Source organism: Trichosurus vulpecula, chromosome 4, assembly GCF_011100635.1.
Source record: "Trichosurus vulpecula isolate mTriVul1 chromosome 4, mTriVul1.pri, whole genome shotgun sequence".
Classification (NCBI taxonomy): domain Eukaryota; kingdom Metazoa; phylum Chordata; class Mammalia; order Diprotodontia; family Phalangeridae; genus Trichosurus; species Trichosurus vulpecula.
This window is the reverse complement of record NC_050576.1, coordinates 332,320,464-332,337,976: the sequence shown is the minus strand read 5'-3', so window position 1 is coordinate 332,337,976 and position 17,513 is coordinate 332,320,464. Positions and strand designations below refer to the sequence as shown.

The 17,513-nt window shown below is 35.4% G+C and overlaps 1 pseudogene; it reads left to right on the top strand.

Moving 5' to 3' along the window:
- Window positions 1-10,687: 10,687 nt before the first annotated feature.
- On the top strand, window positions 10,688-17,273 carry LOC118847203 (annotated as a pseudogene).
- The last annotated feature ends 240 nt before the right edge of the window (window positions 17,274-17,513 follow it).

Genomic DNA, 17,513 nt, shown 5'->3' with positions numbered 1-17,513 from the left:
TCATATGCTAAAACTTATTCAACCATTCCTCATTTGTTGGGTATTCCCTCAATTTCTTTTTCTTTGCCACCACAAAAAGAGCTGTTATAAATATTTTTGTACAAATAGTTCCTTTCCCCTTTTCATTGACACCTAGTAGTAGAGTTGCTAGATCAATAGGTATGGCTAGTTTTGTAACCTTTGGGGCATAGTTCCAAATTGCCCTTCAGAATGATTGAACTTGTTCACAACTCCACCAATAGTGCATTAGTGTGCTAATTTTTCTACAACCCCTCCAGAATTTGTCATTTTCCTTTTTTGTCATTTTAGCCAATCTAATAGGTGTGGAGTAGCATCGTTGAGTTTTCTTGGAAAATTTGCATATATCTAATCAATAGTGATTTAGACATTTTTATTTAACTATTAGTAGCTTTGATTTCTTCTTCTGAAAACTGCCTGTTCATATTCTTTGACCATTTATCAATTGAGGAATGGCTCATATTTTTTTATATATTTGGCTCATTTTCCTATATATTTGAGAAATGAAGCATTTATCAAATAACCTTGCCATAAAAATTGTTTCAAAGTTTCCTAATTTCCTTTTAATTTGGACTGCATTAGTCTTGCTTTCGCAAAACCTTTTTAATTTCATGTAATCAAAATGATCCATTTTATTTCCCATTATTTTCTCTATCTCTTCTTTAGTCATAAACCCTTTCCTTATCAATAGACTTAACAGAAAAATTTTCCCTGCTCCCTTAATTTACTTATGATATCACCCTTTATGTCTAAATCATTTATCCATTTTGACCTTATCTTGGCATGAGATATTTTTCTATGCCTAGTTCATATCCTTTTTTGTGTTTACCTTTAAGGAACTCTAATTTGTTTATAAACTGTTTCTCTACCCATCATGAAGTAGGGTATTACTTATTCTTTTAATTTGTTTCTCTAAATTTTGCTTTCATTTGGAGCTAATCTTGGCATATTGTGTGAGATATAGTTCTAAACCTAATTTTTTTTCCAAACCAATTTCCAATTTTGCCTGAAGATTTCATTCAAAAAAAATTTTGAGTACATAAAATTGAAAACATTTGATGGTAACAAAATTAATGCTGCTAAAACTAGAAATGAAATAGTTAACTGGTAAATATTTTCAGCAGGTTAATCTGATATGTTTCATTTGTAAAATATAAAATAAATTAATTAGAATTTATGAGAACAAAAACCATTCCCCAGTATGCAAATGATCAAGGTATATGAACAGAAAGTTCTCAAATGAAGAAAGTCAATATATCAACAGTCATATGAAATGGTCCAGATTACTAAAAATTAAAGAAATGCAACTTTGAAATTCCATTTTCATACTCTTAAGATGGGCAGAGATGATAATACAGAAAAGTAACAAATGTTGAAGGGGCCGTGGGGTAACAGGAGTATCAATGCACTATTAGTGATACTATTAATTGGTCTAGCCATTCTGGAAAGCAATTTGGAATTATGCCCCCAAATTCACACTTTAACCTAACAACAACAACAACAACACATCTTTACTATGTCTATCCCTAATGAAAGAAGAAATCACCGATATTAATTTAAACATGTAGCAGCTCTTGGATCTGGAAAACAAAAGAATGCCCATCAATGCCTATCCATCGGTGAATGGCTGAGGAAATCATGGTATGTGACTATAATTGAATGATATTGTAAAAAAATGAAGAAAGGATGGATTTAGCATAGATTCCCAAGGTGGAAGATAATGCCCCCTGAGGGGCACTGGAACAATGGGGTGGGAGGCAGTAATAGCCTCAGGTACAATTGGGGGAGTTGAATAAAAATAAGGGAGCAGTGGAATCATAAGTAAAGAAGAGAAAAAAATGTTCATACATATTTCATCTGTTGTGTAACAGTTAAAGTTGTAGTGATTACATTATTTTCTAAATAAACACACAAAATGCAAGTTAAAATAGTTATAACAAGTTATAATTGGTTATATTATAATCAATCAGTTGTCAAGTCCGCAGACAGGTCTTAATAAGCAGGTGTCGGCAGGTGAGTGTGCTGGGCATTGTGGGGAAGTCTAGCATGCATTGACAGGAATATGTGCATGTAGTGACTTGTCTGTAACATGATACTATATGGTTACATAAAGAAATATTGCATCATCAAAATTTCAATGCAAGAAAAAATCCACAAATTTACAATAAATTATTAAAATTAAGATGCATCACTTTTTAAAAATATATTCTTTTGAAATGATGCAATTTAAAAAAAAATCAAAGGGTTAAAGAAGGTAGATTTGCAGAAGAGTGCTGAGTAATTTTTTTAAAGGGGGCAGGAGGCCAAGTAAGTTTGGGAACCTTTGATGTAGAGGAATCTGTGACTCTTTTGAATTTACTGTTGTTGATCTAAGTGAGCAGAATCAAGACAACAATTTGTACAATAATGTTTGCTATATAATAACACACAACTAAGGGAAACACTTAAGAACTGTAATCAATGCAACAGGCAACCATGATTCCAGAGGATTGATTATGAACCATGTTTTCCCACATCCAGACGGATGTGGGAAATGATGGATTTAAGATACAGAATGAGACACATATTTTTGGACTTGGATAATATGAGGATTTATTTTGCTTGACTGAACATATTTTTATAAGGGTTTTCTTTTTGTTTTGTTTTTTCTTTTAATTAGAGGGGGAATAGGAGAAAGGAAATAAATGACTGTTAACTGAAAATTAACATCAATAAAATACTTCGAAGTGACTCTGATAACAAGACTACCTTTCTGTGGTTAAACCTGACAGACAATTTTCCAAATGAAGGGAACGAGATACAGGCAAAAGTCTGGCATAAAATGAGTGAATCAAGACCTAACAAAATCATCATTTTGCCCTGTGTCATGTTTGTCAGTGCTACTACAATTTGTCCCTACCAACCATGACCCAGGCTTCACTGCATGATGATGACATGGACACCAGCTCAGAAGAGTTTTGTGCCTTTGGAAGGAGCTGAGACTAGGGATCAAATGAAATATATCATCTATGTTACAAGCTAGTAATGTTTGTGCCGTCATTACTGTTTATCTAACTTGATTAAATGTTTTCTAAATTAATGCCTCTGAGAAAGGTAACCCAATGAAGCACATACCAGTGAAATAATGAATTGTTTTAGTTACTTGGGTGGAAACTAAGTGTTCCAAAATTGGATGAATGGAAACAAAATATAATCTCTTAGACATAGGCTGTGTGTGTGTGTGTGTGTGTGTGTGTGTGTACACAAACATATACATATACATACATATACATATATACTCCCTATTCAGGATTAGGACTAGGCAGTATTTGGTAGCTAGTGCTCCACTATCCCAATAGAAAAAAAAATACTGGTATTGGGTAGGCTTCATAATCCAGAGATGCAGAAACTTTGGCCTAGACAAGTAATATCCGAGACAAAGGATATTCTCAGGGACATACATAACCCTGAAAAGGTTACTCTCTCTCTCTCCCTCAATCTCTCTCTCTCTCTCTCCCTCTCTCTCTCTCTCTCTCTCTGTCTCTTCTAGGAACACATAGATTGCCCTAGAAGAATTAATAGATATCTTCCTCCCTTAATCTTGTATTAAGAACTTGAAACTTTGAACAAATTCAACAATTGAGTGGACAGGAATTATCCCTTGGATTTAAGGAAAATTTCACTTTAAATGCCTGAGTACCCATCTTCTCCTGACTCTTGATCCAATAGGGAGATTGGAGCAGGGATTCAGGGTTGAGGAAGGAAAAAAAGAATGCTAGAATATGTAAGTATTGTTTTTATTCAAGCTGATTTCCACAAATGTATTGGTGCCAATTGTAAGGAAGAGGTTTTTGTTTGTTTATTTTTAACATGGAGTTTTTTTGGTCTGTAAGTAATACTCTCCTATTCTTATTTCTTTCCTCTATAGCCAAGAAAAACAATCCTAATACACTGTCTATAGGTATCTTTCAAATATTCAAGAATCCCTATATTGTCCTTTCAAATATTATTTTTGCCAAAGTTTCCCAGCTCCTTCAACTGAAGTATGATCTAAAAGTCTTTTATGCATCCTCTTGCCTCAGCCCAAGCTATGAAAAACTTTAAATGTCATTACCAGACCTCACTATTCCTATTTCTCCCTTATGATGCCAAAGAAAATATATCCAACCCCTTTTCTGTTTAATAGCTCTTCAAATAATAGAAAACAGCTCATAATACCACCCTTTGGTGCCCTTGGGAAAAAAATGTCTATCCCTTCTTCCATATAGAACCTTTCAAATACATGAAGGCAACTATCATGCCCTGCCTCACCACCTGCCCCCCCCCCAAGACCTCTCCAGGTTAAACATTCTTAATTCCTTTCATTGATTCCTCAGTCCCTGCCATTGGTTACCCTCTTCAGGACATAACTCCAATTTGCCAATGGTATTATTAAAATGTATTCCCTGTTTCTAAACATTACTCTCCAAAAGTGGACTGGCCAGAACAGGGTAGCATTATCCTCTCCTTCTGGTCACCATGTCCCAATTAATATATCTTAAAACTACCTTCAGGGTCTTTGTTTATTTCTGGTTTTGGCTGCCATATCACCCTGATCACCTTGCAGTCCACTAAAACCCACGCATAATTGCTATTTAACAATACTTTATTTTTAATTTTACTTCTTTACTTCTTTCTTAAGCAATTCTCTAATCTTCACTATATGTACCAGTATTCACTGATGTCCTTACAGCACTCATGTATAATACCAGTGGCCTAATAATAATGTTTCAAGAAGTCATTCATATTTCTCTCTACCCCTCTACCTTTTTCGATCTCCTTCAATTCTTGTTGCAACAGTGCAAACGCCTTACTCTTCATGTGTGCCTGATAAGAAATGCCCCACAATAATCTACCCTCAATCTACCCTCATGTTAAATCTATTCTCTGACAAAACTGGTTTACTATTTGGTGTTTTCTGGAATTTGCTTTAGATACCTGGCCTCCTCTGGTTCTTTGCTCATGCCTGTGTCCCCACTTGAAATACTGCTCTCCTATCATGACAGCCACTTGCAAAATCTTATGCATTTGTCCATATTTAACTTTTTCACTATTCATGGAACCTTTCCTTCTCCCACCGGGCAGAGCTCCCTCTTTCTCTGTGTCTGTTTCTGTCACTGTCTCTATCTGTCTCTATTTCTCTCCCTCTCTCTCTCTCTCTCTGTTCCTGTCTCTTTCTTTCTGTCTCTATTTGTCTCTCTCTTTCTATAAGCACGTTATACTAGCTACGTAGCCATAGATCATGTGCTACTTCCAGTTTCTGTTTTCTTTCGTGTGTCACCCCCTCTAAAAGACTGTTAAAATATAAGCTTTCTGGGGGTAAGGAATACACACACACACACACACACACACAAATGTATATATGTATGTATACATATTTATATTGCATATATGAGTGTATATATATATATATGTATATGTATATACATACACATACATTTTGATATTTCAGCATCTGTTATAGTTCTTTGGACATAGTAAGAGTTTAATATGTGCTGTTTGCTAGAATTAGCTCCTTGAATCTGTTAGCTCCTTGAGGGCAAGGACTATGTCTCATTCACCTTTATATCTCCTCAGAGTACCTAGCACAGAGCATTAAAATCACAGAACCATGTATCTTAAGTACTGAAAAGGACACTTAGTAGGTACTCAATAAATCTTTATTGAAAGGATGTTGAACAAATGCCCTACATCACTAGTCCCTGGATAACAATGGTAAAATTGCCAGTGCATTGAAATAGTCTTAGAAACTACTCACCTCACTGACTTTTGAATCTAATAATAGCACAAGAACAAAAATTAAATCCAGGCAGTGTTCACATAAATTGTTTTTATTTCCTCTATGAATTCTTTCTCATGTTTTCTTTGTGCATCAGCTTCTTCCAGAGGACATTTTTCCACATTTGTCCCTATTCAGCATCCTTCTTTCTATTTCTGATCTCCTTAGAAATTGCTAATGTTGTTTTAAATTCTGACCCTATTATTATAACCTGACCACACTAGCACATCAGGGGCAGGTGGGCCAAGAAACATAAGCAGTCGCAATAAAAAGACAGAAACTTTCGGGAATCAGGTTGAGTCAGACAACCAGTCAAATTTCCTGACACTCCCTGCACTAGGGTTTCCTTATTAATATAGATTCCCCAGCCCTGAATCCTTGCTTCATCTTTCCACTTGTCGCTGATCCTTGGATCTTGGCCCTTCATGGACAGTTTGGTATCCACTGGACCTAGACTTTTGGCGTGTGCTTGTTAACCCAAATCAACTACATTTCCTTACTCCAAGATCAGAAATACCAATCCTCCCTATAGGAATTTGCCTCATTACTGGAAAATATTGGTCCAGTTGAATTTGTTGAAAAAAGTCATACACAGTCCTTTTACAGTTACAAATAAAGTCTTTTGGGAAGATTTTTCATGTATAGATGTTGTTTAGAGTTCCTTGAAGCTAAATAGTATGTTCAATTGATAATCAGTATCCTTTAATAAAGTTTTGATGATAGCAAAGGAAGTCATAATGCAAAATAAGTTTTCCAAGTGTTCCTTTTTTATGTGTTATTGAATGAAAACAAATAAGCTAAGGTAGTTTGAATTATTTTAATATTATTTCTGTATTACAATTTTCCTGTTATAGATGTGATTTAGAAAGATTTAATATATTATTCAATTTATTTTTTTTTACTTACTAGATTGTGGATATTTAAAATTACTTCCACTGTAAACATCTTCAATTATATGATAAAAAAATAGAAGTCAATGTACACAAGTTCATTTTATAGATGCCTTTTTCAGTAATACCTTTATTCTGTAATATGAAGTACATCTGTGCTCATCTTGAAATTTGTTAGTCACTCGTGTACCCAAGCTGAACACATTTATCATTTGTCTAGATGTGCTCTATGCCTTGCTTTGAAGGGAAATTAGTGTCTGAATGATGTAGGACCTTTCTTTATCTTCTCTTGATTGACTCCAAATCTGACTGAGACTTTACTGACTAGCAAAAAGAGTAGGATGAAGTTCAGTGCCCTGAACTTTACATAATGGGGTAAGGCACCAGCTAGTTCAGTATTTTCATCCACTTCGTTGGATAGCTTCTTGTGTTCAACATTCCATGAGCTAAGGAGCATCTAGACCTAAATATAAAAATAATAATAAATAAAACTCCAATGCCCTTTATTCCATTCATTATATTGAGAACCAGTGCTAAAATTCAAGCAGTAAACCTTTTGGTAGAAATCATAGATGATAACATTTCAAAATATCTATAACTTGGATAGGCTTTGTTAAGAGGAACTATAAACCTTCAAACTGTGAGAATGATAAGCAATATTCACAGTTGAATAACTCATAAAGTAGGGTTTTTTTATTTTTTTCTAAACAGGAAGGAAGGAAGATACTTATATTTGTCTTCATTGTGTCATTAACTGTGGAATGCCTCCCACCTCTCGCTTAGTGACTCTCATTTTCTTCCATCTGTTGGAAAGCTAAATAAAATATGAGCCACAGGCAATTATGCTTCTTTGAAATGGCAAACAGTGACTTTACTGATTTTGCCATTGCTTTACATTATGACATCCCATTTTACACACTATATCTCTTTTCAACATATTTCCATTTCAAAATAATTTTTCTTCTTAATGTCTTTTGACATTTATTTTAATCAATTAATTGTTCAGTGTTTTATTACTTCAGATTTTCTCAAACCTTCCTTCCATTTAAGGCTACTTCAAAGCAATAGGTTGAGTCTTTGGCAGGGATTCGTAAATATAAATATTATTTATAGCAGTATCTATTTAAAAAAACAGCTGATTAGTGAGTGAACTACTATTCAATTAACTCGATTTTTTCAACATTTCAACGGGTCACCTTGACATTATAAAACTATAGCCTCATATGAACAGAACACACTACATTTAGCTCTTTCCCAATCCCCCATGAAATACCATTTTTTAAAAAGTTTCTTCACTCAGATGTTTTATAGCAGTTTGAGTTGGACACTAAGTTTTAGCATGATGAACAAAATTGTCATACTGAGACATAAAGCTATAAAGAAAAATGGAAAATTAGATAGATCCCAAGATTTAGAATAAGAAATGCCTAGATTTAAATCCCATAATATATACTTACTGACTCCATGACCTGGACAGGTCATTTTATCACTTTCTGCCTCAGTTTCGTACCTGTAAAATGAAGAGGTTAGACTCAATGGATACTAAAGTATCTTACAGTCCTAAAATCTATGATTCTATGAACCTATGACTGAACTTAACATCATACTATCTCTGACAGACCAAGTATCCAACCTTCTGGTGATGAATAATCATGCCATTAACTTAGCTGTTGTTATTCTAAATGTTTTTTTTTCTTTTTCTTTTTTTTATGGGCACTCCCACCCCCACCATAGCTAATGTAATGTAATCTCCGTGAAAAGGTGTGAAGATTTTTTCAATTTTCAATTTTTCAATTTTCATACCCAATTTTCATACCCAAGTATGAGTCTTATAAGGAATTAGTTAATCATCTAAACAAACAAGATAATCATGATTTGGGGGGCTTTAAATAACTGAGAGTAATTTGAATAGTAGTCTGTCCAGAAACAGATCAGTGTGAAGAACTCTGGGTTTCAAAGCACCTTCAGGAGGCAGAGCTTTATACCTATACAAGAAGAGAGCAAGGGCCAAGAGAAGGAACTCTTTAAAGGAGTGTTACATAGGAATGTTAAGTACCTCTCATTGACCATATCATTAGAGACAATGGGCCAGTATGAGACAACATATTCAGCCAGGAGCAGAGAGTGACATATTAAAGACAAACATGGACAAAAAAGGACACAACCAGATACAGAATGATAGCTATTTAAGGAGGAAAGTAGCTTCAAGAAGCATTGTACCAGAGAGGAATTCTAGCTATGAAGTCAAGAATTTCTGCTATCTAGAAATAGTGTTTGCCCTTTGGTGGCATGTCCTTTACAGGATAATTGTGAGACACTGAGTCCTAAACTTTGGGAGGGGTATTTTGTGTCAAATGTTCTTACTGAGCCACCAAACGTCCTTTGCTAAAAAGCTAATTGATGTATCCTTGCTGATTGAAATGGGAAGTATGTCTGTCAGGGCCAAACCCTCAGGGTTATGTCTTGAACCATGAGGGGAGAAGTAAGAGTATTTATCCCTCTGGGATACAATGGGACAGTGTGAATGCCCAGTTGTGTGAACCCAAGAAAGGGGCTACAATCATCCTTATGACTGGCAAATAGCAAGATTTGAATTATATCACTTTTCACATTACTGCTATAAATGAAGCCAGAAGGTAAATGAAAGGTGTAACTAAATGGAATAATAACTCCCCGGCTTTCCTCAAAGAGGCAAATAAAGGAATTAGTGGATTTGATTTTATCATCTGTGCAAAGGAAACAAAAAGCATCATTTTGTTTTGTGTTTCAGTGCTCATGATAATTATTTGCAAAAATGATCACTACAAAAATAGTAACTTGTGCTCCAACAAAGAGATAAAAAGTAGGTAATGAAGAGATAGAACAATTTCATGAAGAATTTGACAAGATCCTCTAAATTAAATCAACATATATTTTGATCATTTCTGGCTTTAATGACAAGATCAGTACAGGTAAAAAATATGTTGGAAAATATGGTTCAGGAGTAAGGAATATGACAAGTCAAAGACCGGTAGATTCCACAAAAACTTAATGCCTTTACATTACAGACAATTTCAAGAGAAGAATCAGAAGGAATATGGACAGAGCAAGTACTACTGAATATCATGACAAAAATGAAATTTGTATATTTTAACAAACAGGAAATGATGAATTTTGGATCTGGGAATCATTTCTGGATCACCTTATTGCAAATCTAGGAGAAAGAATAAAATTGAGAAATGGATATTGTGTCTGATCAAAATAACTCCAAAATGACCTATTTAAATGAATTACTGATGCCAAAAAATGGAAAATGCATGAAGAAAAGGATGTTGACACTGACTAGAAAAACTTCATCCAGAAGTATAAACAGTCTATGTTACCATGGAGAGAGGAACAAAAGAATCTAAGAACAATCTCAGTTAAAAACACTCAATCAACCTGCCAAAAGAAGGGATGTGGCAGCCAAGGGAAACAGTGGTTAAGAAAATAAATGTGTTTGTAAACTCTTACAAATATGTATGGCATAATGCTATGAAGAGTATCATCCCATAAAATAGTGAGAAGTAGGTTCAGCAGGGATTTTTCTTTGGGGTAGTATCTTTAAACTATAGCTATGGTGCTTCCTCAGCTATCACTATAAATAATCTACCATCCTATTTTGAGGCTACACCTAACTCCAGCTTGATGAATCGCAGTTCCAAGCTATTTCTTTGTACCCCAGACACCTTTTTTTCCCAAAAGAGACTTCAACTCAACCTCAGCCACAGATATATCAAAGATGACTATCAGGGGTGGGTCATATTCAACAAGATTACCTCTTGGCTTCAGAAGCTCTACTAAAGACTCAAGATGGAATTTATTGGTCCTTTGTTTCTGCATATACCTACCTCCAACCTCCTATCCCTATCTTATCACAAAAAAAATGCATGTAGATATCTTGTCGTAGAAAGTGGAAGCTCAAATTCCCATGAAAACTATCCAAGATTTATACATAAGTGATATGACCACAGTGGAATCCGATACTTTGACTACTGAAACAGTTTCAACTATGGGCACTAAATTCCAAGACTCACACATCATAACCATCATGATCGTCAATTCTAATTTTCACAAAGAAACAGATGAAATGTTTAATGATGTAAAGGAAAATTTCTAAAATTGTATAAATCCTCTTAATAGCAAATATTCTCCCACTGCAGCAAAAGCAACCCTGGACATTATTTTAGCCAATAAAGTTATTCCTTTTTGTTGTTCAGTTTTGTCCTACTCTTTGTGACCCCATTTGGGCTTTCTTGGCAGATATTGGAGTGGTTTACCATTTCCTCTTCTAGCTCATTTTACAGATAAGGAAACTCAGGCCAACAGGGTTAAGTGACTTGCCCAGGATTATACAACTAGTAAGTGTCTGAGGCCAGATTTGAACTTAGAAAGTTGAGTATTCCTGTCTCCAGGTCCAGCACTCTATTCACTATACCACCTAATTGCCCAAGTTATCCTATAGTCTGATATTATTTACAACTGAGTTTTCCTTATGACTGCTTTGGCTTTAAGATTTATTTCTTGTTGAAAATTAATGGAAGGGTGTTTAATGTCCCCAGCACATATTCATGACAATATCTCTGGAAATTCACAAGAAAACATTGATGCTGCAATTGAAACCTATGACCTCTCTCCAATAGATGATTTTCTATTGTATCTCACAGTATCTTTAATGTTTACAATATTTGTTCACAGAATTCTGGTTTTTCAGTTTTAAAGGCATTGCTGTACACTACTTTCCAATTCGACTGGTGACATTGTTATCTCTGTCAGTTGCATTCAAACTGCTGACAGATAAGTTCCTTAGACAAATTCTTGTGGTATTGCCCCAATCCTTCCTTCAGTATGATTTTAAAATGTTGCACTGACCAGTGGGACTGAAAGTTTCTCAAGAAGATGGCTGCAAAGTATGACATTGGAAATAATTTGTTGCTTGTCCAAAAGCTAACTACATTCAGTATTAGAAAATAATAACTCTTAAGTATTTTTACAGCTTCCATGTCTATGTACTCCATGTTTAAGAATTCTCAAATCCCTTATACGGCAATAGTCTATGGAATTTTCATCTCTTCCTCTCCCTTCCTTTACATAATCTTATTCTTCATCATCACCATGACCTCCAGACTGTTGACACCTCAATCCTCTCCCAGGCTACCTCCCACACACTAGGCATTCTCTCCTCTTCTTGCCATTTTGACTCCTTGGTGAACCAACTCAATTCTACACTGTCCTCTTCTCTTGAATCCCTAGCCTATTTATATTACTGATTGTGCCCAGCCAAGCCTCAGCCTTGGATCACTATACCATTCATTGCCTTCAGTCCTACACACATACTGCTGAATGAAGGTAGAGAAAATCATGCAACTATTCTGATTATAAATTTACATCACATAACCTCAACTGAGCCCTCACTGCTATTAGACAATCTTTACTATGCCTCCCTGATCAACTCATTATATTCCATTCTCCACAGTGGCTCTTCTGAACCTTTTTCTTATCCTTCTTTGAACTTGGCAGGGCTTCCCTTGCCCCTCACTCTCAGCTGAGAGCCTTGCTTCATATTTTATAGAAAAAAATTGAGTCAAATTGCGGGAAACTCCCTCTTCTCTCTTCCTGTCCTATTATTCATGTACCTTCTGCCACTTTCTCTTCCACCCTTCCTTCATGTGATGAAATGACCTTACCAACACTAACACTCCTATCTAATGAAGTGATCCCATTCCATCCTGTCCACTGCAACAGATTATTCCCTCTATTATCCCCACTTATTTTCAGTCTCTCCCTCTCTACTGGCTGATTTCCTACTACTTACAAACATTCCTGTGTCTCCCCTATCCTGAAAAAAAATACAACAAAAAACCTCACTTGATCTTTCCATCCCTATTGTTCTATATCTCTTCTGCCCTTTGTAGCTAAACTCCTTGAAAATGCTGTGCCTCCACATTCTCTCCTCTCACTCTTTTCTCAAAAACTTATGATTTGGCTTCCAACCTTATCATTCCACCAAAACTGCTCTCTCCGAAGTTACTAATGATCTCTTGGTCATCAAACCTATGCCTTTTTCAATCCTCATTCTCTTTGATGTCTCTGAAGCCTTTGGAACTGTTAATTACTCTCTCCTCCTTGATACTTTCTTTTCTCTAGATTTTCCATAATTTGCTGTCTCCAGGTTTATTTCCTATCTATCTGACTACACTTGCTCTGTCTCTTTTGCTTGATCCTCATCCAGATCATTCCTTATAACTATAAATGTTCCCTCAGGTTCTGTCCTGAGCCCTCTTCTCTTTTCCCTCTATATTATTTTACTTGGTATTCTCATCAGCTCCCATGGATTTAATTATCATCTCTGCTGATTATTCTCAAATCTACCCATTCTGCCCAAATCTCTTAGCTGACTTACATTCCTACATCTCCAACTGCTTTTTGATATTTCAAATTGGATGGTCAGGAGACATCTTAAACTCAATGTGTCCAAAACAACATGCATAATCAAAAGATTATTTTTAGGGAAAACCCCTAATTCCTCCTTTACTGCGACCTTCTCTATTACTATAGAGGGCAAAACCAACCTCCCAGTCCCTCAGTCTAACAATCTAGGATCATCTTGGATTCCTCACTATTTCTTACACCCTCATCCAATCTGTTGCCAGGGTCTTGAGATTTTATCTTTGCAAAATTTCTCACGTATGCCCCCTTCTCTCCTCTGACACAGCAATTACTCCAGTACAAACTTTCTTCAAACATTCCTGAAAAGTCCTGAGGACTTGAAGTTGCTCTGTAAGACTCTGTGGGAGAGCTCACAGAGAATTGTTCTTTAAGGTAGTGACTTAAAGAGAGGTGGCCACTGACTACAGTTAGTTTTCAAGTATCCATGTTGCTGAAACCAACTATGGCAAACTCACCAGTCCTCCTGTGGCTTGAAGAAGGGCCTGAAGACTGGAGGTATTATTTGAAAAGACTGCCAACTAACCCCATTCAATCAACTCTGAGTAAAAAGAAACTCAAAGTGGACAATTCATTTGTGGATAAAGAAAAGGAGAGAAATAAAGCAGCAGTGAAATATTCTTTGGAAAATAGAGATGAATCCCTGAGGAATGGATCATGAGGAGGAAGGCTTAGAAAAGGAGAGCAATTTTCTTCCTTTCCTATCAGGAGGCAGATGTATTCTATCATTCATCATTCATTGCATGGAACCATGACTGATGATCACATTTAATCCAAATTCTAGGACGGGTGACAATTCAATGAGAGAGAGAAATCCTCTATCACAAATCTACACTTACCACAGTGCCTGGCACATAGTAGGCACAATGTTGGATTGGTTCAACTTTTCCAGGTGCCAGTGCATAGAACAGAAATGCCACCAATCTTCTTGGATGCATTTTTTAGATTTTTTTCTTACCCAAAGCACTTCTCTTTCATGATGATTAATAAAATCACCCCTTCTTCCAGATAAATCCTAACCAGGCAATATGCATTGTCCAACAATCATGAAACAGTTCTGGAGTTGATGATTTCTCAGGTATCAAGTTAAAAGTACTATTCTCAATCATACACAAATTAGATGATGGGAAACAGAAGGCTATAGAATCTTCACTTTGACTAAGTAATTTGTCTATGTAGGTGCCTTGGTAGAATTTTATAAATAATTGGATCTCACATGTGATTCTGGTTTTATACCTTTTACTTAGCAAAACTGTCAAAATCTCAAAGGATCATTTCCTTACATGTATGACTAGGAATATCGACATTTATAATTTTTTAGTGAATTACTGAGGATAGTTTGTCTTTCCTGAAAAAAAGAAAAAAATAGTTTGTTGCCTATGGCCTGTCTTAGAATTTAAATGTAAGTTTTAGTTTATTTTTTTTTAATCAGGTCCCTAGCATATTTTTTCAGGTACTCTTTTTTCAAAAGCAAATTCTTAAGAATAAGCAATCAATAGCATATATAGGCATGAGAATACATAAGTACGTATACACACACACACAATTAGGTATTTATTTCCTTTTATTACAAGTCTTTTCTTGTCTTCACTTTTATCATTCATTCACCAATCATTTCATTCTTTTGCCCAAGAATGTTATCATTTCACCTTTTTTTAAAAAAACAATCATAATATGGCCTGATAAATATTTAGGTCAAGAACTATGAAAAGTAAATATGTTCATGATGCAATAAACAGTATGAATTGAGAGGATCAATTTACTATCAGTAGGCAATTAATGAACATTAAACAATGCAACCTGGGTAAACTACATTGAAAAGTCAAAATTGCTCATGCTATCAAAAACTGATTTGATGAATATGATTTGTTAAGAGGCCTAATTCCTGGGCATTACTTCATTCTCTTCTGGGCTCTTAATTTTTATTTGTGTGGTTCATCAACTAATCAGTGATTTTATAATCATCTTGATTTAACGTCATTTAAATCAACTTGATTTAACATCAAGTTTAATGTTACAAAACTCCATGTATCAGAAACATGGTGGTGCTTGCTAGTATTGGCAGCAGGCTTCAAGGCTTCAGAGGCAGTGGCGGCCACAGCCTCAGGCAGCAGACTGCTCTGCTGCCTGTAAAAAAGCTGAAAATGGAACAGGTCCAGACTGACCATGAGCTTTCTGTCCAGGCCTTTTTGAAACCAACTATGCATTTCTTCATACTCAGAATCTTATAGCACCAATATTTTTGCACAGAACTTTTACTTACATGTGTCACCAAAACTACAGAACAAACGTCAAAAGGAAAACATGTTAAGTTGCTCACATGATATCAAAAGCAGAGAAAATGAAAGGATAACAAGAATCTCATGGTTTGTTAGCTCATCTATAGCTTACCTTTACTGGTTTCTTCCACAAAAAATTATGTGTTACCACAAAACTCAGAGAATGAACAAAATTCTGTTATCCTGGAAGTTCTAGTTGTGAAAGTTTGCCACAAAAAACTGAAGGACATATGTTGTTCAATAGGACATGTTCCTACAGGTAAAAAGCACATTCCTTTGAATCCAGACCTCACCCAAACAAAACCAGAAAACTGTGAATCCCTTGCTGTTGCAAGTAATGAATTTGAACCTAGTAACAGCCATCTGGTGAATTCTGACTTATTGCTATTTAGAGTGACTTGGCCAGGAAGAGAGTTTAATGGAATGATTAATGGAGAAAGCAATGGAAATATAGATGTCAATGAAGAACTTTCAGCTAGAAGAAAACAAAGCTCTTCAAATTGTGAAGATGGATAAAAGATTTTTGTGGCACAAATGACTGCATTTGATAAAAACAGGCATTCGCAGCTTCTAGATGGAGAACATGAAGTAGTCATGCAGAAAATGGAAGAATGTCCAATCAGTAAGAAAAGAGCAATATGGGAAATGATTCTTGATGGGAAAGGACCTACATTGCAGTTCACTCTTCATTGGACAGGAGACACCAATGATGATCTATAGCTCCTTTGGCAAAACCTTTTGCAAAGAGAAATTTAGAGAAGAAAATAAGCCTGGTTCTGGTAAACCGTCTCAAATTATACTTGTGAAAGAATCATCTTCTACAGACCTTCAAACAAGAAAAATGATAATTTAAATAGACTCAGACAAAAGTTGCAAATGTTTTACTAGTTCCTTTATAAGAACAATTCAAGACAAGAAACTGAAGCCAGAGATGACTTACATTGCTCTTGGTATATGCTGTGCTGCCACAAACTTTATAGTTTACTCAAACATCTTAAATTCTCTCATAGTAGATTTATCTTCAATTATGTCTCTCATCTAAAAGGTGCTAGAATAGATGTTTCTGTCAATGAGTGTTATGATGGCTCCTGTGCAAGAAGTCCTCAGGATATTCATTGTCAATCTGGATTTGCCTTTAGTAGTAATGGAGCAGTAAAAAGGACTCTTTCCATACACATTCTTATATGTAGTCCAAAACATAAAAAAGCAAGTATGTCTGAATATGTTGAATCTGAAAATGGAAAAGTAGAAAAAAAAAGTAAGGAGCATGAATCAGTGGGTACAATTGGCTCTAGAGACACTTGTTTACTGTTCTGCCAAAAAGAAATGGAAGTAGATGGTGAAGATGAAAAGGATCCTGAATGGCTAAGTGAAAAAACCGTTACTCAAATTGAAGAATTTTCTGATGTCAATGAAGGAGGGAAAGAAGTGATGAAATTATGGAATCTACATGTCATGAAGCATGGGTTTATTGCTGGCAATCAAATGAATCATGTCTGTGTGCTGTTTGTAGAGAATTATGGACAGAAAATCATTAAGAAGAATCTCTGTCGAAACTTCATGCTTCACCTGGTCAGCATGCACGACTTTAATCTCATTAGCATAATGTCAATAGACAAAGCAGTACAAAGCTTTGGGAAATGCAGCAGAAATTAGACAAAGGAGCAACTGCACACCCCCACCTTCCATCCCCAGTGAAGAGCCGAGTGAAGAGCAAAATGGGACATCAACGGACATAGTGACATTCACCCAAGGAATAGAATTTCAGATACCGATATGGTCTCAGGGGTTTCAAAACACAATAAGGTGAAAAAAAACTCTTAAAGAACATGCTAATCCTGTATTATGGACGAACATTGAAAAAACATTCTGGGGAACAGACTCTCTAGGAAGAGTTTCTGTACTGTTTTATTTCATAAATCATAGTTTCCAACCAGGCACTATAAGATGAAGTTAATGATTTCAACAAAGTCTTTGTATCAGGGTTCAAATGACTTCAATATGCAAGTAATATATATATATATACATATATATGTACATATATATATATACACCAATTTTAGT